The following is a 27,678-nucleotide window of genomic DNA, read 5'->3' as shown; positions in this document are numbered from 1 at the left end:
AGCGAGGGACAAATATAGAATGAACGATAACTTTGGAACAACAGCGATCAGATCGATCTTCCTTTCCAGTCATTATAATAGCGCTGTTTGTTTCCAAAGGACCACGATGCGCAAATTGTTTTCCCCAAGTAGTATGTATCCCCCCACTTACATGGCTGTGGTGGAGGTCATATACCTTGTGGCACTGCTAGGTTTTCGACCAATGGTCAAGTATAGAAGGCTAAATATGTTGCGTCAATAAGTAGGACTAGTGCAAGTAGTACTTCAGGTTAAACCTCGCACTAGTACGGGCTTATATCGTGCACAAATTTGATATCTGGAAGTGTGGTTTTTTTCGGTACTACGTTTAGATGCCGCATTTCATCCGACATGAACGGGATGTACGAGTCGTCGGCAGCTGCAGACTCTGCAAAAAAAAAGTACTTTTTTTGGTCGTCTAGAAACATTGCTGCTCTGTGTCAAGGGTGAAATGCCTACCACGGAACAGGTAGATTGCAAAGCGATTTAAACTTTCTGACGACAGACAACGACATCGTACCGTACAATAAAGATTAAAAAAAAAACGGCGTCGCACTGAAACAGTGTTGCAATTTCGCCCGGAACCTAGGCACAGTTAGCGACAGGAAAGTATTAGACAAATAGAAGGGAGGTTTATAGTTTTATCAAGTTGCTGTAAATACTTTCTACTAGTAAACTTACCAAGGATGATGTCATGCTCGCAGAGGCGTACATGAACAAATATCAGTCGATGACTGCGAGCATTCGCAATGCAACGCAAGCATGATGAAGAGTGCCGGCCTCGGGGAGCGTGCAATTCATGCGGTCGCCTCCGATACTTAAGAACGTGATTACCAGCATTATAGTAGGCCGCGAATAGAACGCACATTACCGGATCAGTCATCTTGCCTCTCAATCAGTGCGCCAACAGGAGAATAACTCCGAGAAAGGGTGGCTTATGCCCCCAGCAGCGCGTACCAAAACTTTAGAGTGTTTCGAGTTATAAAGCTATAGCACGCGAAATGTCTCTTTTCTGCTTCCTGTCACGCGATGCCGCTCGCCACCCGTTTCACCCCACCGGCCCGCCTCGTCGCAGTCGTCATCGCAACCTGTGGGGTGCGATCGGAGAACGTTGCTCGGCGCGTTCGTTCGGTTACCGGCGCGCGCGATCGGCCTACTCCGCGCCGACATCGCCAGCCGCGGCCACGTTTTTGGTGACGTCAAAATAATGACACGTTCCTGTCAATCATCGTGCAACCAAGCACGTCGTCTGCTAGGCGCCGAACCCGACGGCAAGTCGGAAAGTTTGGAGCGATTATGGTGACTAGAGGGGGGTAGCGTGACGGGCGAGAGCGGAGAGGTGCACAAATTTGCGATGAAAGATGGCGGCCCCAGTAGATGGCGCTGGCTGTGCGACAGGTGCCAGCGGCGCTGGGCGGTTTCGCGTTGGGCCTCATGCTTTTACTCTCTACCTTGTTTCCAATAATTACGCGCCGCGTCCGTGTTAACAGGACACGAACTAGTCATTCTGTTAGTTCGTTGAAAAGCGTACATTTGCAATTTTAAATGGTGCTACTTAACATAAACGAAAACCACAATTTTTCTGATAGACGCAACTGGCAAGCGGCGTTTAGATCATGATTAAATGTTTCTCAGCATTGACCAGACTTGACATGTTTCGCCAACTTCATTTGAATTAACCCATTTACGTGAGCGCACAGTCAAACTGTGCCTTGAGTGTTTCTTTATGGGCTTTGTTTGGAGTGTAAACTGCTTAATATTTTCTCTTATAAGAAGCAATGGTTCGCGTGTAGCGTGTTTATTTTTCGCTCTCAAAGGTTTTGTTCAGCGTTGAAATCATTTAAATTTAATTTTCTCTTTTCCTTTTCCTTGGAGAGCTTATATTTTTAGAGCAGAAATGGCAATGCTACAGTCAGGGCTCTGTTGCACCGAACATCTGCATTCATTATTATTATTATTATTTTTTACTGTTTGTCTCCCGTTCCGTCGCTTTCGTGAAAATTGATTCTGCAGCAGTTTCCTCAAGTATTTGCAATGAATGCAGGGGCTGTTACTTTCACATACGTAAGTGCACTTGATGGAAAAGTAACACCCAGCAAACGATATATATCTTCCTTGCTTCTCTGATTTCACACCGCAACCTCCACACAATACAAGTGCATGTGTGCTGTCGAGCACGCTTCCTCCGGCGAAGAAACAGTGCACTGTGAGCGCAATTGGCCCCTGAGTAATACAAAGCAACACAACGAATCCGCTTGGTTGCTTTCTGACTTGAATTTCACTAAATTCGGCAGCAAGATGTGGTCAACCTGCTCGAACCTCGAGCTCACCAGACTCCGAAAAACACTGTAACGTTCACTTGGAAACGTTACCTTATTCCATGTTGCATCAGGTAGGCAGACATTATGACACACACGCTCAAGTTCCACGGCGTGATGTGTACCTGAGGCAATGATATCTGATGTATCTGGCTCCTGGAGCAGCTGCGTGTGCGCTGCGCCGCCTTCTTGCTGGGCGTCTTGCCTGTTGATTGCGTTCAGCTTTTGCCGTTTTGCAGCAGGTCCACGCTCCTCGCATATATTTCCCTCTTTCCTTTTTATCGGAGCTTTCTTCGTGAAATACTTAGGTGCCTCAGGGAACACAGTGGGCACGGCGTCTTCTTTCAGACGCGGACGATCGCGCGGCAATTCCACTACCTCACCGTTGATTGTGTGCCGGTAGGTCCTTACAACGAATCTTTCGTCGAAGTGCCGCTCACAAACCACGTTGTCATTGGTAAGCTCTTTGTCAGCCCGTTTAATATTTCGGGCCCATTGCTCCCTTTGCAAGACATCAGTTGGGGCTTTAAACACGTACAGAAAGATTTTGCGAGCAAGATCGGTACCCGCATTTGCATCCAGGTACAAAGCACGCACTTAAGTGGCTTGACGGCATGGTTCATTACATCCGAGAGTCTGAATCTGAAGAGTCTATTCCTCGTGTGGCAACGCGACGACCCAACACGGCAGACAAATTTCACAGACGACGGCAGAGGCGACAGCGAAGCTCCAACGCAGCCGGTGAAGCCTAGTCAGTGCCCGGCCGTCGCAAGCGTGGCACCTTTGAACACAGCAGTGCCCCTAGTGGTGGCTAAATTTTCACCGCGTTCCGCGCGCTCCTTCTCCATGGCGCGGATAAGGCGCCCAACACACTACCCCCCTCCAGCCACCATAGAGCGATCATACGCTCGTTACGAGACCGGATTCGCGTGGCGCGTCTGGTGGATTGGATTGGATCCAACCGGTGGCTGCGGAATGGCACGTTTGGATCCAATCCATAGTTTAATTCGAAAAAACTGCGCTCGCCTAGGGAACTTCGGTTGTTGCGCTTGCGTTGCTCGAGGAAGAAGGAGAGCGGGTGGAGGTGCGAAACGCGTTTGAAGAAATCGCAGAAAGCGAATTACAGCATGCGCTTTCGTTTCTCAAAACAAATAGTGCGTTGGTTGTACAGCGAAATCGACCCCATCATCGGGTGCCAGCGAGCCAGTGGATTTTTGTCGCTGCTTCTTGAAAAGTGCGGCACTGTTCCCGTCGTTTTTATCTTCTTCTTTCCTTTTTTCTCGCTGTGCGCGACAACACCTAGGGCCAACGCAGAGAAACTAAGTTATGAATTGTAGTAGTCACACGTACTACTATTTGCAAACGTGTTAAAGCTTGAGAGGACAAAATACGTTCTTTAGATAAATAGTTCATTCATTGGTAGACGAGACACATTTAGTTTTGTAGTATACTGTCTTCAAGCAGACGACAAAGAAAGAAAGTAAACTTCTGGGAAGTTCACCGCTTGCCAATTGGCTGCTCTCGTCGCCCCGTTCTCACGAATTTTCTATACTGGCACTTTGTGTTGTAGCAGCAACCGAACAGAACGTGTATCGAACAAGGGTCTCCGTTCGCGCCACTGGTCAAAGCGGCGAGAGTGGCTTTATAAGCCGGCTTTTTTATATTGTACCCAAGCTTCAAGCAAGCATGCTTAAAGCATCCTCCCTCAAAATGTTAGATTGCAAAACAAATCAGTTTCAGTCCCTCTGAACTAAGTCCTGTTTTCAGTATTCTTTAGAAGGTGTTTGGACGATCTGGAATAGGAAAACCTTTTGTGGCTTTTTATGCGCGGAGCACGTGATCAAATTTACTAAGGAAGGGCGAAATTTGGCATAGTTACACGCCTATATACACATCCTGCACGAGAAAAATGAATCGCCGGCTCGGAAACAAAGAGCGAGTTGCGATAACTAATGAGAAAGCTTGCCTTCTGTCGCCTTCTGTGTTTCGGACCATGTGCAATTGCCTAGAATTTTCGCTTGTTCGCACCAAAATAAGTATTCTGAAATTGAAGACACAGAAGGGTCTCGTCTGTGCTGTGTTCCGTACGTCTTTGGCAGAACGCATAATTTCGTGACAAGCCTCAAAACGAAATGGAACATCGCTCTCTATCTATCTATCTATCTATCTATCTATCTATCTATCTATCTATCTATCTATCTATCTATCTATCTATCTATCTATCTATCTATCTATCTATCTATCTATCTATCTATCTATCTATCTATCTATCTATCTATCTATCTATCTATCTATCTATCCATCTATCTATCTATCTATCTATCTATCTATCTATCTATCTATCTATCTATCTATCTATCTATCTATCTATCTATCTTTCTATCTATCTATCGATCGATCGATCGATCGATCTACCTCCCTCTCCCCCCCCTCTCCCCCCCCCCCCTCTCTCTCATTTTGTTTATTATTTCATGCATTCTTCCAAATAAAAATAAAAAAATTGATAGTTCGATGCCAACAACATTATGATATCCAGAATAATCGTCGCAAATTCGATGCCTATGTTGAGAGGGAAACAAGTAAAATACCAGTTTTTCGCCAGATTGCCTCAAATGTTGTCACTACTGCGTTCTTCACGGTCACTACAACATGTCAATATCTATAGAATAATCTGTATGGCGTGGTTATATATTATTCCTCTAAACCAGTCTATAGACTGTCCATGGACCTAGGCCCCAGAATATTTTGGTACCTCGCTTATACACTCACTACAGACACTTCCATCAAACCAGTTTATAGATTTACGACCCTACATTAAGTATACTACCTATACAAAAATTCTAAACGCCGTTATATCGACATTCTCTAGATTTGTGGCCTTTCACAATGAGTCAACTGTTTGGGTAGATAATATTATGATAGTTACATAAATGCTCATGGCTGGATGCTAAAAATTCTTGTAAAAATATGATTTTGTTTGCCTCTGAAGCTTTGTCTTGATGCTTTATATGGCTATGCCTACAAAGAAAAACATATAAAAACTGCACAAATAAAAGAACGCGTGAAGATGGAAGCAGATGAAAAGTCTAACATACTTGAAATTTCCGCGAACCTACATTAGGTTTCATGAAATTTGTGCTTATGCCTAATAGACATATCATTATTACTTGCGGGAAGCACTTCGATGAAATCCGCTGCCCTATCTATGTTTAGCTTGGTTAATATAATAATTATTTTACATTTGTCAACATAAAAAATGAATTTATGTATATCTGCTGCTTCTGATTCGTATTAATACGTTTATGTTAACAGCTAGCTAGCTGTGTTGTTGATCTAACAAAGCTACGCTGTTGTATGTTTCCCGAAACCAAGGAACTCGAAGCAATCAGGATAGTCCTGAATCATGTACTGCGAGAAAGAAAACAAGTGCACCACAATTGAACTTCTTTCTTTCATCGCACACAAATATACATGTTACCCATTTACTGAAATACCCATATTCTGGAATTAAACAGTTATGCAAATTACTTTACATTAGATATCATGGTTGGCGCACTTCTCTTTACCTTGATGTCCTCAGTGTGAAAGGTGATGGAGGTGTACGCTGCAAATAGCAGGCAAGCAGATGCAATAATGTGGGAGGAAAATATTCAGTCGGCATTTTTTTTTGCGGTTTATTCGGTAGCTTATACATAATTTGGTCTAATCACCTAAGCATCTAGTTAATGTGATATACCTCTAACGGCTTCACGCCAATGCGAATCAGTGCCATTATGATGTTTCACCAAGTTTCAGCATGATGAACAGTTAGAAACTCGCAACTACGGCTGGTGCAAGCAACGGCACGTTCCGTTTCATGAGAGGTTCATATGTTACACATAATTTATCTATCACAATAAGAAACAAATGCGAGAATGCCAAATGATTCCTACAACTGCTGAAAGAAAGATAAGCGGCTGGAGAATCTGTACAGTTTTCGACTGTTAGTTGAATAAGCCCGTGCAGAACTAACATATTCACAATAATGCGTGTAGCTTTGAATTGTAATTCATTCATGCAAATATCGCAAAAAATTTTGAGCACGAAAAGACTAATATTGTCATGTGGTAGTGATGCATAAACAACACAGTAGCAATACTGTGAATATCGAAAGTAACTTTTATTGGGCTAACTTGTGCCCTACCCGCCGTGGTTGCTCAGTGGCTATGGTGTTGGGCTGCTGAGCACGAGGTGGCGGGATCGAATCCCGGCCATGGCGGCCGCATTTCCATGGGGCCGAAATGCGAAAACATAAGTGTACTTTAGGTGTATTTAGGTGCACATTAAAGATCCCCAGGTGGTCGAAATTTCCGGAGTCCTTCACTACGGCGTGCCTCATAATCAGAAAGTGGTTTTGGCATGTAAAACCCCATAATTAAAAAACAACTTGTGCCCTGAAAAGCAAGTTACACTTAGAGCACAACAATAGCAGCGAACAAAGTCGGCTATTGTTGGAACTCTTATCAGCGGGTGAAGCGCGTCGGTTCTTATACATCAGTTTTCGAATGTTCCAGAGTCCACTGGGACCCGCGTGTCTTCCACATAATTCTACATTATTCTTGTCGCTCACACACGCAATCAGATTACGCAAGTTTCAGTCGCAGACAGTGGATGGAACGATCGATAACATTCCAGAAACTTCCGATACATGCATGCGTGTCCTGCGCTGTGCGATAATATTTGTTAGGCGGAGAAACGTGGTCACCCGATAAACAAGTAGATCTCTCCATATCTTTCTTTCTCATATTGTGAGATGAATGCATTATTTGCCACAGTTTTGATACAAGACAGATGCATGAGGTGGTTTGAAATGCGAACTTACGAGCTATAGATAATTACACATGATAATATCTCCTTGATGCGTTGATAAGGTTAGGACAAGTTCAAATTCCACTAAATTATTTGGAATCCAGGGAAAACAAGGGGAATGTGGGAGATGGAAATTCAAGATGATGAGCAAAGTGAGAGCAAGGTGAAAGCAGGAGCCAACGTTTTGAGAAGTGGACTTGCCTTGTTCAAGGCGCTTTGAAAGAGGCATGTACCCTTGTCGAAACATTGGCTCCTGCTTGCACCCTGTTGTCGTTTTCCTCATCGTTTCGAACTACTTGATGCATCATGCTGAATTCCAATGGCAGAGTCGGGGTGGGCGACCGACTCCTTGAGCGAGCATGCCAATACGGTGCATAGCGACGCCTCCAAATCCGCAAATGGAACACAAGTCCTGCCGCCAGATTAAGGAGGCACTCGTGCGTATAATGATGCCGGATATGCAGCTAACCAGCGTCCCTTGCGTGCTGGTTTGTTTGCGTCTCCGCCCGCCTGCGGTGGCGTCTCCGTGATGCATATTCTAGCACTCATGACACTGCAATGGTCTAGAGACAGGTGACATCACAAGCGCCTACCAGCAAAGAAATTTATGTTTACTAAAAGGTAGGGTACAAGCAAGTGTACGAGCAAGAAAGCCTGCAGAAAGGAAAAAATATACACTTTTAGAACGCCGTTGACCTCGGATTTGGGGATTAGTACATGCGTGGGTCGGCGGCTGTGAAGAAAAGGAGACACTCTCGAAGATAGCAACTGGAAGAACAGCTGAATTTACGACGCACTAATAGCCTAATAAACTTCATAAAGGGATGAGGCAAGCGGATATGCCCAGAGGTCAACAGTAGACGCAGCTAGTGGGACACATGAAGGGACGGCACCGTTGCGCATAGTACCAAGTGCGAGGTTCTAGAAAGCTACGTGGCACTGTCAAACTCGAACATCCGTATGAAGTGAAGCCACCCTCTCCCTATCATAAAGCACGGCTGGTACGTCGCAGACATGGTTTTGTACTGTAAGCGCGCGGAAGGAGGTGGCCTCATCCATAGCCGGAGCTATTCTTTCCGATCGCTTGTAGCCGCAGTAACGCTTCAGTAGCTATAATCATGCTATGGTTGTAGTAGTTGTAGCCTACTAGACTGCATCACAACTATCTTCGTTTCCGCGAAGCCCCTGTGGATGGACATAACATAACCGACACAAGCAGGTAGCCTTCAGATATCGTCAATGGTGTGCGGGAACTGTTACACCAATCGCGTCGAGTAAAGCTCGGTTTTCCTCTGTAATACTATCGCGACATCACGGCAAGTAACCTGTATCATAACCTCTCAGGATGATACGCTATATGACATACAGTCCGTTCTCCTTAAATGACATTGCACCTACAAATATAACGCAGCTACTCAGCGAATAGCAGCAAACACCCTCGACGTCACCGAATACTTTGGTCGATTGGCTGGAACGCAATACATTATTTTGAGGACATGCTCGTAAGCGGTGGCTTCAGTGTCACCGTCAGATTCACGCCTCCACTCTACGAAACTGAACTTTCATATTGATACATGCATAGTACGTGTTTTTTGTGGACTACGTACGCGGGTGCACCGACGTAGACGACGAAAGCTCTCTGGCACTGCAGCTGTCCGCTGAACTGGCCAGCGTTGAATTATAATTTGTAAACATACTTTGTAAATAGTCTCCAGTCCTCAATCTTTCGTTCGCGCAGCATTTTGGTGGACGGTGATGTTTCCTCTCCTGGCCACAGAGCTCCGCAGCGGCCGCACCATCCTGCTTTCCTCCATGGCTCCCGATGACAACAGCTCATCTGCTTCTACTCCTGCGACCCCGCCAACAACGTGCGTTACGGTTACCAACCCCCGCGATCCTGGTATTTTCTCCGGTCAAAATAATGTCGACGTTGACGACTCGCTCAACCTGTATGAGCGTGTTAGCCAAAACAACCAGCTGGGGCTCTACCATTATGCTATCGATTGCCCTATTCTACTTGGGCTAAAGTCCTCGTGTCTGGTTCCGGACACACAAGGACGAGAACTCTAGCTGGGATGCTCTCAAAGAGAAGCTAAGCAACCTCTATGGAAATCCCACTGGTGGGCAGCTGGCTGCGAGAAAAGAGCTTGCTATCCCAGTTCAGTCTTCTACTGAATCGTATCTCTCGTACATGCGAGACGTGCTCGCTCTTTGCTGGAAAGTGGACGAGAGAATGGCCGAGGTTGACAAAGGTGGCCACGTACCTAAAGGGATCGCAGACGACGCGTTCAATTTGTTGGTCTTCAACAATCTGTCCGCCATCGATGTTATTGTTAAGGAATTCCGCCGCTTTGAGCTCGCCAAAAGCCGCCGCGTCATTCCACAGTTCTCCCGGCTCCCTAACACAGCTGCGACGTCGTCTTGCGTCGACCTTCCCGCTTCACCGCCCTTAAGTGAGCACGTCACACGTATTGTTCGCCGCGAGCTCGAGGATACAAATCCTGCACCGTTCCATCCACGCGCACTTGACCCTACCAATGACCAACCAGCCCCAGCGATCACTGTCATTCAGGCAGTTGTGCGGCAAGAACATGCCAACCTCGGTTTTCCTGCTGCCTGCTCCGCCTCCAAACCTGACGCCCGACTGGTGCCGACAGCTATGTGTCACAGCGATCTGTATTCCCTCCCAGGTACAGTAACCCTACCGAGTGGAGAACTCCGGACGACAAGCCCATTTGATTCCGCTGCCTCCACGTTGGCCACGTCACTCGCCACTGCCGCACCTTCTGGACGTCGCCGTATTCGAGCTCCTTTTCCTCGTCTTCTGGCGCATATGCGGACCCGCGCTGTTAGTCGCCTCGCCGTATGCCTCCTACCTCAGGCGTATCCGTCGATGTCAGTCGTCCTGCTCGCTTGCCGTCACCTCAGCGCCTTCGGTGCCTGTCGCGCCAGCCACGCCGCTATTCGTCGCGGACTAATTATGGACCCACCAGGATGGAAAACTAGACCATGCAGCTCCTGGGGGTAGTGCTGCATCACGTTTGACTTGTCGAAATCCTCCATTGCTTCTCCCAACGAACCAGAACTTACTTGACGTTCACGTGTATGCATGGTGTCCCTTTGACGGCGTTAATAGATACCGGAGCCCAGGCATCTATAATGAGTTGTAACCTCCGTCGTCGACTGAAGAAGGATCTCACGCCTACTACTACATCAGCCGTACACGTGGCCGATGGCAGCACTGTTGACGTCACTGGAATGTGTGCCTCCCGTATAAGTATCGCCGACTGACACGTTCCTGCTCTTTTTACAATGCTGATTAATTGTCCCCTGACCTAATCCTCGGACTCGACTTTCTTACGACGCATTCAGCTTTGATCGACTGCTCTGTCGGTAACCTATGCCTCGAACTTCCTCTATTCATGCATATTCACCCGCCGTGGTTGCTCAGTGGCTATGGTGTTGGGCTGCTGAGCACGAGGTCACGGGATCGAATCCCGGCCACGGCGGCCGCATTTCGATGGGGGCGAAATGCGAAAACACCCGTGTGCTTAGATTTAGGTGCACGTTAAAGAACCCCAAGTGGTCAAAATTTTCGGAGTCCTCCACTACGGCGTGCCTCATAATCAGAAAGTGGTTTTGGCACGTAAAACCCCAAATATTATATATATTATTCGTGCATATTCGTGCCGAACTGCCGAACAACTTTTGTACGATCGCCTTCGTCCGCGTGCCCCCTAAAGCTTTGACTTTTGTCGATTAGCTATCATCTTTACCTGTGCCCAGTGGTGATTACGTCGCCACACCTGTTTCTGATGTCCTTTTGATGCGCAATATCACTGTGCCCCACTCCCTCGTCACCGTTGCCGATAACCAGACATGCCTCCCCGTCGTGAATTTAGGCCTGACAAAAAAAAATTCTACTCTAAGGCATATCGGTTGCAGTGCTGCATGCCATACCAGATGACCACGTCATGACGTTTTCAGTGGACGTCTGCTCAGATTCTTCAACATGTCCACAGGATGCTATTTGCCCTGACGCAACATTTCGTCCCACGATTGCTGCGGACCTATTGCCTCAACAAGCAGCAGCTCGGTGTCGCCTTTTGGTTTCCTACGACAACATCTTAGACCTCAACAATCGCCAATCGCGCCAGACTTCAATTGCTAAGCATCACCTAAATACTGGTGATGCCAGTCCGCTTCATCGCCGGCCATACCAAGTTTCTGCTTCGGAGCGTAAGGTTATTCAAAATAGAGTGAACAAGACGTTTTCCAAAGGTATTGTTGAACCTTCGTCGTGCCCTAGGGCGTCGCCCGTGGTACTTGTTGAAAATAAAGATGGCACATGGCGGTTCTGCACAGATTACGTTATCTAAACTACATTACCAAGAAAGACGTCTACCCCTTGCCTCACATTGACGACGCCCTCGATTGTCTCCACGGTGCCAAATACTTTTCATAAATAAACCTTCGGTCGGGTTATTGGCAAATTTCTGTGGATGAAAAGGACCAAGAGAAGACTGCGTTGGTCACCACTGATGATCTATATCAATTCAACGGTATGCCATTCAGTCTATGCAACGCCCCAGCAACGCTCGAACGTATGATGGACTCTTTGCTTCAAGGCTTCAAATGGTCAGCATGCCTCTGTTACCTAGACGACGTTCTCGTATTTTCACCTACGTTTAATACACACCTTCACGCATGTCAGCTGTTCTTCAAATCTTCCACGACGTTGGGCTGCAACTAAATTCATCGAAGCGTCACTACGGTCGTCGGCAGATTACAGTGCTGGGCCACCTCGTCGACGCTTTAGGTATTCAACCAGACCCGGAGAAAATTCGTGCTGTCACGTCTTTTACCGTACCTCAGTCTGTCAAAGACCTCCGAAGTTTTGCAGGACTCTGCTCATACTTCCGACCTTCATTATATAGTTCGCGGCGATATCCCGACCGCTTACTGATCTTCTGAAGAAGGATGTGCCGTTTACGTAAGGCCCCGCTCAAGCTGCCGCGTCTGCTCAGCTCACCAACATTCTCACCACATCACCTGTACTGGCCCGCTTTGAGCCGTCCTCTCCTACAGAGGTGCCTACCGATGCCAGTGGTCACGGTACCGGAGCTGTCTTAGCCCAGCGCCAACAAGGTCAAGCTCGCGTTATCACCTACGATACCCGCCTCCTCACAGCAGCAGGGCGCAACTACTCGATTACAAATCGTGAAGGCCTGGCTCTCGTCTCGGCGGTTTCTAAATTCCACCCGTACTTGTATGACACGCACTTCTCTGTAATCACGTACCACCACGTGCTCTTGTGCACGTGGTGGTCCTACGCACCACTACTAGAATGGGCGAAAGCACTACGCACCGTGCACCTTGTTCACGGTGCGTAGTGCTTTCGCCCATTCTTCCAGGTTATCAGTACGCACTCATTGGAGAAGACTCCTGAAAGCATCCCAGTCTGTGATAGTTGTGGCTGTAGTGCGATTTCTTTTAGTCGTGCGTTGCTTCTGTGTTGTGGGAGCAATTATTACTATGATGCTGTGATCACAACCCAACGTTTTCCCGTTGTTTTACCACTCCACTTCCTTAGTGGTCCGGCCCCAGGTCAGGTCTGGGTTTGTGTGTTTTCCACTGAATTTGCAATACGAGTGGGAGTTTCTATGTGATTAAGAAGCGATAGGTGGGCATCACTTGCGTTTTCTTGGAGCTGCCTTCCATTTGGTGTACTATGACGTTTGGTGCACTAGCCCCACGCCTCATGGTGGTTGTTGAAATCACCTACCCATAGCAAGTCCTTCTTGCCATGCTCTTTGAGCAAGCTCGTCTATGCTTTGCGATAAGCCCCTCCTGCTAGAGTGGCCTTGTCCTGCCCTACTGCTAGAGTGGCCTTGTTTATAGGGGTGCGCTTCTTCCCTTGCTGGAAGTGGTTTTCTAAAGATTCCTTGCAAAGTTTTCACGCTTTGCATTAGCGCGGCAAGTTGTTGTGTAATAGCAACGAGTTGTTTTTGCATTTCCGCTACCATTCTGTCGCGTTCTGCATCTTTCTTCTTAAATCTACTTGTTCTTTTCGAATTTCTGCTATTCCTTTGAGAATATAGGCAAGCGTGCTGTCCTTTGTTGTTTCGTAGGTTCGGTTTTAGTGTGTTCCTGTATGCAACTTTCCTGACCATGATTCTTCTCGTGCATTCGACTGAGTGGGGTTATGAGGAGGGTTAGTTTTGTTTTAGTCGTCAGTGCGACCCTGAGGAGTGGGAGCTGGCAGACTTACCTCTGCCCGTGGCGTCCATGCTCCTTTGCCTTCTGCACCACCTTGTTGAAGTTTCTTGTTTGCCTCGTTCCTGGCGTTGTTCGTTGGTGGTGTAGTGCCCTTGTGTGGTTGTCACCTATTGAGGTCAGGTAGGCTGCCGTAGTTTTCGGAGCGTCTCATCACGTTCTCAGGTGTTGGTTTTCTTAGGCAGTCGAATCAGTTCTGTGTTTTCAGCGTTGGGTAGTTGGTGTCGCTTTTCGGTGGTGGCCTGTTGTGGTATGCTATCGGGCGTCGATCACTACTGTTTTCTTTCCTCGACGTGTGTTGCTTGCGTTTTTGGGCCGCCAATCTGGCCTTGTAGTCTGCTTGTTGCTTCTTTGGACAATCGGGATCTCTGGCCCCATGAGGCCCACCGCAGTTCGCACACTTCCTTTCGCACTCTTGCAGTGTTCTGTCCGGTCATCGGTCCGGTGGGAATTGAAGCCCGCATTGTTCACATCGCACGAAATTCCGCGCACTGGGGCAGACGTCGGCTCGATGACCAATGGTGAAGCATGTTGTACACTAACCGCCTTGGGAAGTAATGGTTGTATTTTGGTGACTGGTCTCCCAAGCAGGGTTCTCTTGGTTAGCTCTGGTCCCTTGACAGTGATGAGTATAGCTGTTGATCGGCCCAGTCTACTCGCTGCTAGAAGTTTGTCGCCCGGGACGTCAAGTGGGAGCCGTTTAACTACACCCCTTGCGTTGCCCGGCTAATGCGCCACGTATGCTGTTATTTCGTTTTGTTCCCCTCCGAAGTGGAATGTCTTGAGTGCGGAGACCTTCTGCGTCACCTATTCCCGCCGGCTTTCCGTAACCAAAAGGTTCTGCAGCTGTCTAACTTGGATAGTGAAGTCCCGAGATTCGGCTGTAGTATATCCAGGTACTGCCATGACGGCAGTGCTCACATGGTAGGGCATGGCTTTTGTTAAGTTGAGTTTATTCCTCAGCCGCAGAATGATGATCATGGACTTGGCGTGGCGTATCACGGTTGGAATTGTAATGACTTCTTCCTCACCGTTTTGATCTTGCGGTTCCATGGTTGCCTCTTCATCTATGACGCTTCAGGAGTCGACCTGCCCAGCCGCCGGCGAGGCTTCGGCGGTTAGGGTTAGCGACTCCTTTCACACGTAGTTTTAGGAGCAGCAGCCGTAGAGCTTCGAAAAACCATTCAACTCACCCCAAATTGCGTTCTGTGGTGCCGCTCCACTACGCGTTCTTTTGTGCCGAAAATAGCACCAATGCTGTTGATATTTCTGGTGTTTCAGGTGATTTCAACGAAGCCGTTCCGTCTCGCGTCTTGTCGCCTCGAGCTGGCCGCGGATAAGAGGTGGCGCACTGTCGTCCTCTCGCCGATGCTTTCATCGTTAACGTGTGCGGCGAGTGCGTCCGCCGATACCATAAGTGGAAACGAAGCGTTGAATAAGCGGTGCGGTCTGCGTGCGACGACTGCTGGGATTCATGCTTGCATCGCGAAATCTAATCACCTAAAGAGCTGCGCTAAAATTTCGCATAACGGAGTATCGCAATCATCGATAAAAATGTTTTGTCTCTCTCTCTCTCTTTCTGTGTGTGTGTGTACTTATGATACGCGCGGAGGGCGTTGTTTTTGCCCTTCAATTTTTCAAAGATTTTGCCATGGATTAAAAAAAATGCATTGACGCGCTGTTTTAGTACTGCTGTGCGCTCTCGTCTTGGAGCACCCACTTGCATAAATTCATTGTTTTTAAAAACTGTCATCAGACAAATCATGCGTTTCTATTATCGTCAATGACTATCAGTATAACAGTGTATTTCTATCATAAAGAGCTTCCAACGTACCGCCAAATGGGTTACCTGCACGCAGGTTAGTCGGCAGTTGTCTGCTTCAGTGATATGGCAAAGCAATCAAGAGAGTATTAACCTACACCTAAGTTTCGCCGCACAGGAATAGCGCCAGTGATAGGCCAGCTAAGCTGAGAGGATTTGGCGGAAATTTTAAAGGAGCAAGAAGCTACGATGAGGTTATACTGGAGGATACTAGTCTAGGGAATGCCACTCGATGATAGCAATGTAGCCAATGTGCGAGGAGAACGTGAAAAGTATCTGAGAATGAGACGACACATAACCTACCTAACCCGCACACCACATACGTGACATCAGACAATCGCAGATCCAGCGTTGTAAAGCTACAAACATTACTAGTCTTTGTGTTGTTAGCTTGATGCATGTTTTCATCCGCTTTTCGCTGAAGTTGGTATTCATTACATCCCTCGTCATGGATGGATCAGCATTTTGTTTTCGTTATTCTGTTGCCGCGAAAGTGACGCTATAGGTACGGTTAAGACTGTGTTAGGATTGCCGAGAACATCTAAAGAGATCATATAATTTGGTCAACAAATCCGGAGGTAAAGACTATGCATGTAGTAAAGCTTACAAAAAGTTTTAACGCAATATACAACCCGAGTGGCTTATATCGAACTTAAGTCCGCCATATCCACCAGTGCCTTCGCACAGATTACAGCGTACCCGCGTTCGGCCAAGACAACTTCTGTTGTCTATAAAATGTACAGACGCCAAGTAAACATAAAGCAATAAGGCTTTTACGATGCCATTTATTTCTGGCTGAAACCACACTTAACAAAAATCGGTATACGTGCTGTTCACTGAATTTAACAAGACCTTTGGGGACGTCCCATTCCAGGCTTCATAAGGAGTGATATAGGAAACCATAGAGAGTGAGTGAGTGAATGAGCGAGTGAGTGAGTGAAACAACTTTATTTGGTCCACTATAGACGTAAGCGAACTCCACGTCACCTGGCTAGGCCCACTGGGGGACCATCAGGTGAAACCTGACGGCCCTCTCGTGAGCCCTCTGGACTGGCAGGATTTGAGAGGTCTGATCCTGGGCCCTAATTAGCTTCATCATTTCCTCTTGAGTGAAAGGGGGACGGGCAGAGGCGCAGCCCCACAGGACATGTTCGAAGTTCGCATAATCACCACACAGAGGGCAGTCCGGGCTTGGGAACCGTTCGGAGTACATTGTGTACTGTGCCGCGGGGCTCAGGTAAGGGCTTGTTTGCAGAAGTCTGAGAGTGACTGCCTGGGCCCTGCACAGCGAGGAGTGCGGTGAAGATAGGAGTCTTCGTGCCAGATAATTATATTTGCAGATTTTGTTGTACGAGCTGAGAGGCTCGGGTCGGCCAGGAGAGGACGCGTTGCCCAGCGCACGGTGAGTCAAACCTCGTGCAGCCGAGTGCGCCTCCTCGTTGGGGTTGATCGAGGCACCCTCAATGGTTCCAAGGTGCGCAGGGAACCATGCCAAAGAGTGATGTTTCATGTCTTTGGCACTTTAGGTGATATGTAGAGCCTGGGGAGGCACCATTCCCATCTGAAAGGCCCTGACAGCGGCCTTGGAATTCGAATAAATCGTGTCATGTACGCTGTCCGTAAATGCAAGAGCAATAGCAACCTGCTCTGCAATGCTCGAATTAGAAGTGCAGACGGTAGCACAGCTAAGGATTTTAGAATCACAGTCGATGACCACTGAGGAGAAGGCCTCTTCTTGAACGTACGAAGCAGCGTCTACGAAGCATGTTCGGTCCTTGTTCAAGCGGGCACTGGCTAGCAGAGCTTTACCTCTGGCTCGTCTTCGTCCTTCATTGTAGGTGGGATGCATATTTCGTGGCATCCGGTGTATGTAAATCTTGGACCTTGCGTCGCTGGGCTGCTTCACAGCGTCGAGACTGACGACCGTGGAGTTACCTCCCAGCTTGCCAAGTATGGCTCGGCCCGCTGGGGCATCGGAGAGTCTGACAAACTGGGAAAATTCTTGGGCTTCAAAATTTCTTCGAACGTGTTGTGAATTCCCAAACTGAGGAGGTCTTTTGTGTGCGTTTGGATGGGAAGGCCGAAGGCAAGCTTGAAGACTCTTCTGATTAGGGCATTGATCTTGTTGAGCTCCGATACGAGCCAGTTGTGCATAGCCCCTGAATAAGCGAGGTGGCATACCACGAAGGCGTGGATAATCCGGATCAGATTGTCTTCCTTGATTCCGCGGTACCAGTTGGCGATTCTTCGGATCATGCCGAGGGCGCTTTCGGTCTTGGAACAAATGCGTTTGAGGGCGGCTCGATTGTCCCCGTTCGACTCGATAAACATTCCTAGGACCCTGATAGTGTCTACCCGCGGTACTGGGGAGCCCTTACCGGTGAATAATGTAATGTGGCTCTCTGTTGCTGGCTTCCAGGACCGGTGTGAACCGCCTCTGGGCCTCTTCTTGTACAGAAAGAGCTCAGATTTAGCGGGCGAGCACCTTAGCCCGGTGGCGATAAGATACCACTCCGTCACATCGATGGCCTCTTGCAAAGCACCCTCGACCTGCCCTTCACATCCACTGGAGCACCAGATGGTGATGTCATCCGCGTAGATCGTGTGGTTAATGTTCCGGATTTTGTTCAAGGCTCTCGACAGGTTGATCAGGGAGATGTTGAACAGCGTCGGGGAGATCACCGCCCCCTGAGGTGTTCCCTTTGGCCCAAGCTGGATTTCGTGGGTCAAAAACTCGTCAATCTTGAGTCTAGTGTACCTTGAAGAAAGGATGGAGCGCACAAATTTTACGGCTGTTTGCCGACGGTACATTCTGTGAAGCTCTTGAGAATAAAGGCGTGCGATATGTCGTCAAAAGCCTTTTCCAGATCCAAGCAGAGAATTGCCTTAGTGTCAGTGGAGGTAGAGTCAATGATCTGGTGCTTGATCAGTCTCATGACGTCCTGAGTCGAAAGCCCCGACCGAAAGCCAATCGTGTTGTGTGTCTAGCATTCGTTAGAGTCGAGATGGTCAGTGAGGCGGTTAAGCATGGCGTGCTCGGCCATCTTTCCAACACACGACGTCAGGGAGATGGGCCTTAGATTGTCGATGTTCGGCGCCTTACCTGGCTTCGGTATGAGTACTGTGTAGGCTGCTTTCCAGCTCTTTGGAATGAGGCCGCTGCACCAGATATCATTCATCTTGTGCGTCAGAAACTCGACTGAGGCGTCGTCGAGTTGCTTGAGAATTTTGTTGGTGATCCCGTCAGGCCCAGGGGCAGATCTGCCGTTGAGGGATGCGAGAACTCACTTCACCTCAGCCAAGGTAAAATCCTCGTCCATAGATGATACGTCACGCCCTTCGTACTCGGGAAACTGGGGGGGGGAGGGGTCACCGGATCTTCCGTGGCCGCCAGGTACTTGTCTATGAGGTGCTCCGTGACTGCCTCATCTGGAGTCGAGTCGGTGGCCAAATGGCCAGCTTTCGCCAAAGCTCTCTTCTGGTTCGACTTGCTGTTGCCATCGTGCAGTAGGTGCCTAAGGAGACCCCAGCTTTTACCGTTCTTGAGCTGGCCCTCCACCGAGTTGCACAGCTCGGGCCATTGCTGCTTGTATGGCGCCTTGCAATGAGCCTCTATCATCTTGTTTATGTCGGAAATTTTCTTGCGTAGTCTTCTATTATGGCGCTGAGTCTTCCATCTTGCGAGCAGTGCCTGCTTGGCTTCCAATAGATGCGCCGGCCTACTGTCCATCCTGTCCACCTCGAGATCGGTTGTCACCTCCTTGGTGGCTCTAGCTGCATCCTTCTTTATTTTCTTTATCTTTCTTTATTTACCAAGAGTCTAGGTCCATATCATCGTTAAGGACGCGCTCGGAGCGGTCGGCTCGGAACAAGTCCCAGTCAGTGAACCTAAAGGTCCTCGTTTTGTTACGGGCAGCCTTGATCACCGCTTCGATGATGCAATGATCGCTGCCGAGGTCTATGGCTGTGTTGGTCCACTTGACGTTCTTGAGGTTCTTGACAAAGGTAAGATCCGGAGTCGTATCTCGGCACACCGAGTTCCTTCTCCCGGTTGGAAAGTCTTTATCGGTTATCAGCGTAAGATGTTCCTCCGTTGCCGCGCCCCATATGTCTCTACCCTTCTTCGTATTGGTACAATAGCCCCACGCCTGATGCTGGGCATTAAAATCCCCCATGACGAGTAGAGGCTGACAGCCGGCCAAATGCACGGCGTTCTTGAGAATACCACCAGGCATGGCTCTGTGAACGCTGGGTCTGCAGTAAACATTCGGTATGAAGATACTGTTTCTTCATAAGCGCTGCGTAGGGTGGTCGACAAGGACTTCGGCCATGACGTACTCGATCCCATTGTCCGCGGGACCAAAGTCTCGCTGAAGGCACGTGAACTTTTTACTGACCAGGATAGCGACCCTCCTTCCTCCTTCAGTGGAAGCCACCGTAAGGAAACCGTTTGCTGACGAACCCTGCGCAATCCCACTGCCACATGGTTATAACGTTAGTTCTGTTATGCATGTTTGGGCTTGCAAATGGATTGCGAAAGTGCCGCATTCATAATGGCACCCTCCGTCGGTGAGGTAATAACGCTGTGCAGCTTTGGCACTTGTGCTGTAGATGTGCTTGGCAAAGATACGTGGCTGGCCCCCTCCAGCCTAAGTATTCTAGCGCTGAGGACGACAAGACCCAGCTGAGGGTGCGCGATCATTTCTTGAGCGTGAGAGAGACCTGTATGTATGTTGGACATGGCGTCCTTGAGATCAGTCAGGAGTTCTACCTTCTCGTCTCCCCTTGAGCCATCCAGGGCACGCCGCTTCACCGCAACCATCTCGGGAGATGCCTCCACTGTGTCCATGGCCGAAGAGCGTGCGGCAGGCTGAGAAGCTGGCTGTGTGAGCGCCAATCTTCGTATTTCCGCCATCTCGGTGGCTAGCCGACTGATTTCCTGCTTCAACAGAGCGTTTTCCTTCCTAAGACTATCATTGACACGCCTAAGTACTTCGAGCTCATTCGTGAGACGCAGGTCGTGCGAGTCTTGAGAGTTGGACGCCTGCGTTTGGTTGCCACCGGCCTTATCGGCCCACGTTAGAGAGGACTTGCCTTTACCGCCATTGGGGGTCTTCGAACGTGAGCTGTTGGATGAGTCGCTCCCAGTGCGGGACTTGGAGCAGCTTCTGGAGCTGGAGCGCGCTGGAGAAGGCGATGTGAGTCGCGATCTCGAGGTAGAGTGACCTATGGAGCCCTGTCCGCTTGTAGAGCGGCTTCTCGAGCGCAAGCGTCTTCTGCCCCTAAGGTTGGTGCTGGATGAGGCTTGCGGATCGGAGGATCGAACGATCGACGGCGTGGGGAGCTGCTCTTGCTGCCTGGCACGCTCGAAGCGTCGTCGGCGAACGACGTACGACGTCTTGAATCTATGCGCACACTCTTTACGGGCTGTAAGGTACGGACCGTCGCAGACCTTGCATTTTAGGGTGCATTGATGCTGCTCATCAGGATTTGGCAGGCTGCATCCCCGACAGATGACGTCGCTCGGTGTTGGACATACATCGGCGCGATGCCCGAGTCTTCCGCAGGCATGGAATACGTCCACTTGCTTTCGATATAGGGAACATTTCATCAGGAGCGTTTCGTACCTGACAAAATTCGGTATCCGCTGCCCGTCAAAGGTGATGATGATGGTCCCAGTCTGAGCGATTCTCTTGGCTGCTAGTGCAAGAGGGTTGTTCTGGGTAACAATCTTGCCATCCACCGTCGCTGGGTCGTCTTGTAACGGTATGCCACGTATGACCCCCTTGCACGTGGAGATGCGGGGCTGCCTCGTACGCGCACAGTTCGTGGATCTTGCTTGTGATTCGGATTTGTTGATGCGGGCATATCGATCGGCATTCTCCCGTCTGGGAGTGCTGGCCACCATGATGTTTTGCTGTAAGTTCGGGCACAGAGTGTCTTGTGTGAGCTCGTACTGGCTGATGCCGGAGGCTGCAAGTATTGCGTCAGCCACCGTGGCCACGCCAATTTTGGAAATATTTAGCCCACCTCTCGGTCTAATAACGATCTTCGTGTCTTTGGGAAGAAGAGGCATTCGGCTTGCCCTAATAATCTTGGTCTTCAGCGCTGCGCCGCAAGACTTGTAGCTATGGGGAGCCAAATGCGTTGCCATGGTGTTGGGGTTAGCTTCCCGCGATTTGGCGCCAGCTCTTCTAGCACCTGCGGTTTGCCATCCCTGCTCTTAAGTGACTTCCTCTGGGAAAATATTTGATATTTTATGATGGTAGCGGACGAGTGGCACTGAGCCGCCCCGGAGGCCAAGGCGTGGTCTCCGAAGTGCTTGTTAGACGCCGCCAACGGATGCACAAGAATGTCCGTAAAATGGTGAAAAGTCACTCACTGTGGCAAAAAGGGTATCCACGTGGTCCTTACAACTTCACCGAAAACTTGTGCACAAATAAACATTGGCTCGCGACGATTAAATACAAGAAAAGCTGGGGAAATGCGAGAACCGAAGAACGCGTCTTGACTCGCCGCCTGCTGCTTCTTCCTCCACCATAGAGAATAATTACAATTGAAGAGGGGTGTACTGCATTGGTGCGGTTCGAAATTGAAAAAATGCTGTCGGGGCTGCATCCAAGCCTTGGCAGCACTAGTTGTTATACGTTGAAAAACTAGTACAATCCTCGAATAAACTCTGCGAGCAGACCGGCAAAGATGCAGTTACCTGGTAAAATAATAATTGGGGACCGTGTAATTCAATGACAAAGATGAAGTGGTCATCTTAACATATTTTCTCTGTACACGGTTTATAAACTGGGAAATGGCTGTAGAAATGGGCAACTGTAACACTTTTTCATATAAACTACCCTACCGACTGGAAGTATAATAAAATAGCGATAGAATTAAACAGCGTTTGTTTACCGGCAGCTTTACAGACTGGAAATGGACCAAAATAAGTACACGTCTTACCAGATTTTGTCCATTGACCATTTATAAACTAAGAGTAGAAAAAAATAACCAGCGCCGTATCGACTTTGGTTTATGGACACTCATACACTAAGAATAACAAAAATAAATAGATGTTGTGCTGAGTTCAGTTCGGAGATAGTTTATGGAGCGGTAGTAGCGAAAAATAAACTAACACCCAATCGAACTTTTGTCCATACATTGACTCCAGAATGGAAGTAGACCAATAGAAAAGACAGCTTATCACGTTTTGTCCACAAACACTCTGTAGATATTGTACAGACAAAAGAACGATTCTATAGAAAGGCAAAGTTGTCTACAAGAAATCTACAGACACATTCTAGTCAGTCTAGACTCATTTTTCGCAAGGAATAGAGCACAAACAAATGATAGATAATACATCACACTAATTTCACTTGTCCTGATTTGACACACGCAGGCAATGCGACAATGTACGGAGCGACAGGCGAAAAGCGTGATGCCTCCCCCAGCCTCCAAGAGTTTTTTTTTTTTTTGCAGTTTACTATAAACCTTTTGAACAGCTGGACGGGGAAAGTGCGAGCTTGAGTGGCCTTAAGTCGTAGCAGCTTAAACTTGCTTTTTAAAAATAAATATGTCGACACCGTAGCTTAACTTCTATTTCCTCTCGTAGTGACCAATTAAATTGAAAAAGAAAACAAATTCTTGCAATAAACCCTTTGGCAGACTCATTTTTAACTAGGTTAGCTCTGTTGATCTGGTGAGGCGCCCTTTTATTAGGCGGTTTAACAGTACTCTAAGTAATTTATGGCGATAGTTCTATATGAACACTACAGGCGCATTTCTGCTTCGACGTCACCGTCGCCATCGCCGTGAGGTTCCATATGAGAGAGAGCGTGTGAGGGTGAGCCGGCAAACGCGGTTCAATCTCGCGTGCGCGAGCGAGGAACGCGGCCCGAATGCGTGCCCTCTCCTGTGGCGCGCGCGACAGGAGTGAGGCGACGGAGGAGGGGCGTTCTTCTCCCGCGGCTGCTCAAAGCCACCTAGAAAAAAATGTAAGGCCTCCGCACGCCGGTGTGACGTCACGCTAGTCGGATGGGCCGGACAGTCGACGCCGTCGGCGTCTCCGCGCCTAGGTTCGTTGCGCTTGCAGTGTCTCTCTTTGCGCGTCGCGGATACTATGGCATGAGAAAATTAGTGCTGTCCTTAAAGTGACAGCAACCTATAAATTCAGATGCTTCGTTTCCAAAGCAAGACACGTATAGCTGACGCAAAAAATAAGGGGGAGCCGCTGGTTCACCGCAGTCAACACCACCATAGAAAGCAGCATTCTTTCATACCTTCCTTAGATTACTTGATTGGCAACATTTTTGTTTTTTGCGTGTATCGCAACACGACCTGCCTTATTGTGCTTGTGATGTTTGGTCGGGACTAAGACAAGCAAACTGCATGCTGCTTAGTCACTCAACTTTAGACGGAACGAAATAAAGAGGAAAACTGCATATTGAAGACACAGATTATACTTTATTCACAAATGATAAGAACTGCATTCAGAAACAAACATTTTAAATCTTCCATATACAATTATCATTCTCACTCTTCCATTGCGTAAAACAGTCCTCGCTAGACACACGAATAACGAGGTTAATTTTATTGTGAAAATATTGTTGCGGGAAGAAAGCAGGCCCACGAGTGTAAAATAACTTATATTTACAAATGATGGATATGGCGTTCAGGCAACCGCCAGACTTCGTCTTTCTCTAGTCCAACTCAACGTCTTCCTTCACTTCACCGTAACATCACCCTCCCGGTGGGGGAGCTCCGTCCCGGTGCAAGTTAAACAGCCTCACTTATTGGGGGGACATAGGGCTTGAGCCTGGTGACGTGAACAACATCACTGGTTAAGTTGGGAGGCACGGAAGGCTGACCGAGTGGGGCGATCTCGTAGGTCACGTCGGACAGTTGGCGTAAGATCTGGTACGGACCACAAAAACGGGACAGTAATTTTTCCGACAAGCCGACACGACGTGAAGGCGTCCAGAGAAGGACAAGGGAACCAGGTGAAAAATGGTGGTCTCGGTGCCGAAGGTCGTAGCGTCGCTTTTGAGAAGCTTGCGAGACTGTGAGGCGATGACGGGCGACATCTCGGGCCTGGGCGGCTAAGTCAATAGCCTCGCGAGCGTAAGCAGTGCTGGGTGACTGTACTGCGGAAGGTAGCAACGTGTCAAAAGGCAAGGTGGGGTCGCGGCCGTACAAAAGGAAAAATGGTGAAAATCCGGCAGTGTCGTGACGGGACGAGTTGTATGCGAAAGTGACGTATGGTAAAGCGACGTCCCAGTCGCGGTGATCGTTGGAGACGTACATGGCGAGCATTTCAGTGAGTGTGCGGTTGAGTCGCTCGGTGAGGCCGTTCGTTTGAGGGTGGTACGCGGTAGCAATCCGATGTTCTGTAGAACAGGAGCGGAGCAGATCATCAACGACCTTCGATAGAAAGTAGCGGCCGCGATCCGTCAGCAACTGGCGAGGGGCGCCGTGGTGCAGGATGACGTCTTTTAGTAAGAAGTCGGCGACATCTGTAGCGCAGCTGGTTGGCAGGGCTCGTGCGATGGCATATCTAGTGGCATAATCGGTTGCTACAGCAATCCATTTGTTTCCTTTGATGGAAATTGGAAACGGACCAAGGAGGTCGAGGCCCACACGGAAGAAGGGCTCTGTAGGTATATCAATGGGTTGAAGCAAACCAGCGGGAGGCATAGCAGGCGTCTTCCGGCGCTGACACAGGTCGCAAGAAGCGACATAACGGCGCACAGAGCGATAAATGCCAGGCCAGAAGAAGCGGCGCCGCAGGTGGTCGTAAGTACGAGTGACGCCCAGATGTCCAGCAGTAGGAGCGTCATGAAGTTGCTGGAGCACGGTGAGTCGAAGGTGCTTGGGGACGACTAGGAGGAGCTCCGGGCCGTCAGGACGAACGCTACGACGGTATAAAGTTCCATCGCGCAAGGTGAACATCCGAAGGGACGGGTCATTGGGCGAGGAGCTTAGGCGGTCCATAAGTGTTCGAAGAACAGGATCCTTGCGCTGCTCGTCGCCAATGTGGAGGAAGCCGGAGAGGGACAGAATACTGATGTCCGAGTCTGCATCGGTATCGTCCGGTTGATCCACGGGATTGCGGGACAGGCAGTCAGCGTCTTTATGCAGGCGTCCTGACTTATATATAATAGAAAATGTATATTCTTGTAGGCGCAATGCCCAACGTGCAAGTCGTCCAGTTGGGTCCTTCAAAGAGGAGAGCCAGCAGAGGGCGTGATGGTCGGTGACAACGCAGAAGCTCCGACCGAAAAGGTACGGGCGAAATTTCGCGACCGCCCATACGAGCGCGAGACATTCTCTCTCAGTAATGGAGTAATTTCGCTCGGGCGTGGAAAGGCGGCGGCTAGCGTAAGCGATGACACGGTCTTGGCCCTGTTGACGCTGAGCGAGGACAGCGCCGATGCCATGACCACTCGCGTCAGTTCGTACTTCAGTGGGCGCAGAAGGGTCAAAGTGGGAGAGAATCGGGGAAGTGGTAAGCCGCTCAATCAGGGTAGAGAAGGCTTTCTCCTGTAGCGGTCCCCAAGAGAAAGAGGCGTCTTTCTTAAGAAGGTCAGTGAGAGGGTGAGCGATGTCCGCAAAATTTTTCACAAATCGCCGAAAATAAGAGCATAAGCCCAGAAAACTACGGACATCGTTCGTTGAACAAGGTACAGGAAAATTTCGCACGGCGTGAACTTTCTGTGGATCAGGTTGGATTCCGGCGGCGTTGACGAGATGACCAAGCATGTTAATTTCACGGCGACCGAAATGGCACTTGGAGGAGTTTAGCTGAAGGCCAGCCCTGCGAAACACGGAGAGTATGGTTGTGAGGCGCCGCAGGTGGCTCTCAAAGTTCGGCGAAAACACAATCACATCGTCGAGGTAACACAGGCATGTAGACCACTTCAAGCCGCGCAAGAGAGAGTCCATCATGCGCTCGAATGTAGCTGGCGCATTGCATAATCCAAAGGGCATGACTTTAAATTGGTACAGACCGTCCGGTGTGACAAAGGCGGTTTTCTCGCGGTCCATCTCATCGACGCTAATCTGCCAATAGCCGGAGCGGAGGTCAATTGATGAAAAGTATTGGGATCCGTGAAGGCAGTCAAGAGCGTCATCAATGCGAGGCAAGGGATAAACATCCTTCTTTGTTATCCGGTTGAGGTGACGGTAGTCAACGCAGAAGCGCCACGAGTTATCTTTTTTCTTTACTAAGACAACCGGTGATGCCCACGGGCTACTGGAGGGTTCAATGATGTCCTTGTCCATCATCCTGTCTACTTCTTTCTGTATGATCGCCCTTTCTGTTGCCGAGACACGATATGGCCGCCTATGAATGGGGCTGGCGTCACCGGTGTTGATGCGATGCGTGACAACAGATGTCTGGCCAAGTGGACGGTCGTCCAAATCAAAGATGTCCCGATAAGATGACAGGAGATGACGAAGAGCTGTTGTTTGCTCGGAAGGAAGGTCGGGGGCGATCATCTTAGAAACATCGTCCGCAGGCGTCGAGTACGAAGGAGTGGATGACAAAGGTCCGTTCGTACTGAGGAAGGATTCAGAGGTCAAAAAAGAAATCTGAAATTCTTCCAAAGGAGTGATATGCGCTATGGCGATACCGTGTGGCAAAACATGTGACGAGAACCCAAAATTGAGGATGGGCACGCGAGCGCAGTTTTCGCGGATCCGAATTAAGGTGCTCGGTAGGGCAATATTACGCGACAAAACCACGTCAGTAAGCGGCGACAGGACGTACTCGCCATCAGGTACGGGAGGACAGGGCGTCAGCAGGACATTTGTAGCAGCCTGTGGAGACAGCCTTGCAAATTCAGCAGCACATAAGCGGTGTGGAGCACAAGTGGTTGCGTCGGCAGGAAGCGGCAGGTCCAACTGTACAACACCTGCGGAGCAGTCAATTTGGGCAGAGTGTTTCGAAAGGAAGTCGAGGCCGAGAATTAGGTCGTGTGGGCAGTGTTCAAGGACGATAAATAGAACAACGGTATAATGGCCCCCAATGGTCACACGTGCTGTGCACATTCCAAGGACAGGTGACGTACTCCCATCGGCGACTCGCACGGTGCACGGTACGGCGGGGGTCAGAACCTTTTTGAGCCGGCGGCGGAGAGCAGCGCTCATAACTGAAAGCTGCGCTCCTGTATCAACGAGAGATCTAACAGGAACGCCATCGACTTCAATGTCCAGCAGGTTTCCACATGTAGGCAGGGTCAATAGAGGATTTGTGGGCCGGGTCGGAGTTGCAGCTTCACCTCCGGGAGCTGCACCGCCTAGTTTCCCGAAGCGAAGCGACCGGTTGCAGAAGGGGACGAAGAGCGGTGAACGAGAGGCGAACGGGACCTACGACCTTGCGGAGACGGGGATCGGCTGGATCTTGGT

General features: G+C 49.1%; 1 protein-coding gene across 1 annotated transcript in view; it reads right to left on the bottom strand.

Moving 5' to 3' along the window:
* Positions 1 to 27,678, bottom strand: part of LOC135900144 (phospholipid-transporting ATPase ABCA3-like) — a 168,209-nt gene that overhangs the window by 117,007 nt on the left and 23,524 nt on the right. The gene's annotated exons all lie outside the window — the stretch shown is intronic.

The sequence above is a fragment of the Dermacentor albipictus genome, chromosome 4 (assembly GCF_038994185.2).
Source record: "Dermacentor albipictus isolate Rhodes 1998 colony chromosome 4, USDA_Dalb.pri_finalv2, whole genome shotgun sequence".
Lineage (NCBI taxonomy): Eukaryota > Metazoa > Arthropoda > Arachnida > Ixodida > Ixodidae > Dermacentor > Dermacentor albipictus.
Note: the sequence above shows the minus strand (reverse complement) of the source record. Positions and strands in the feature narration are given on the sequence as shown.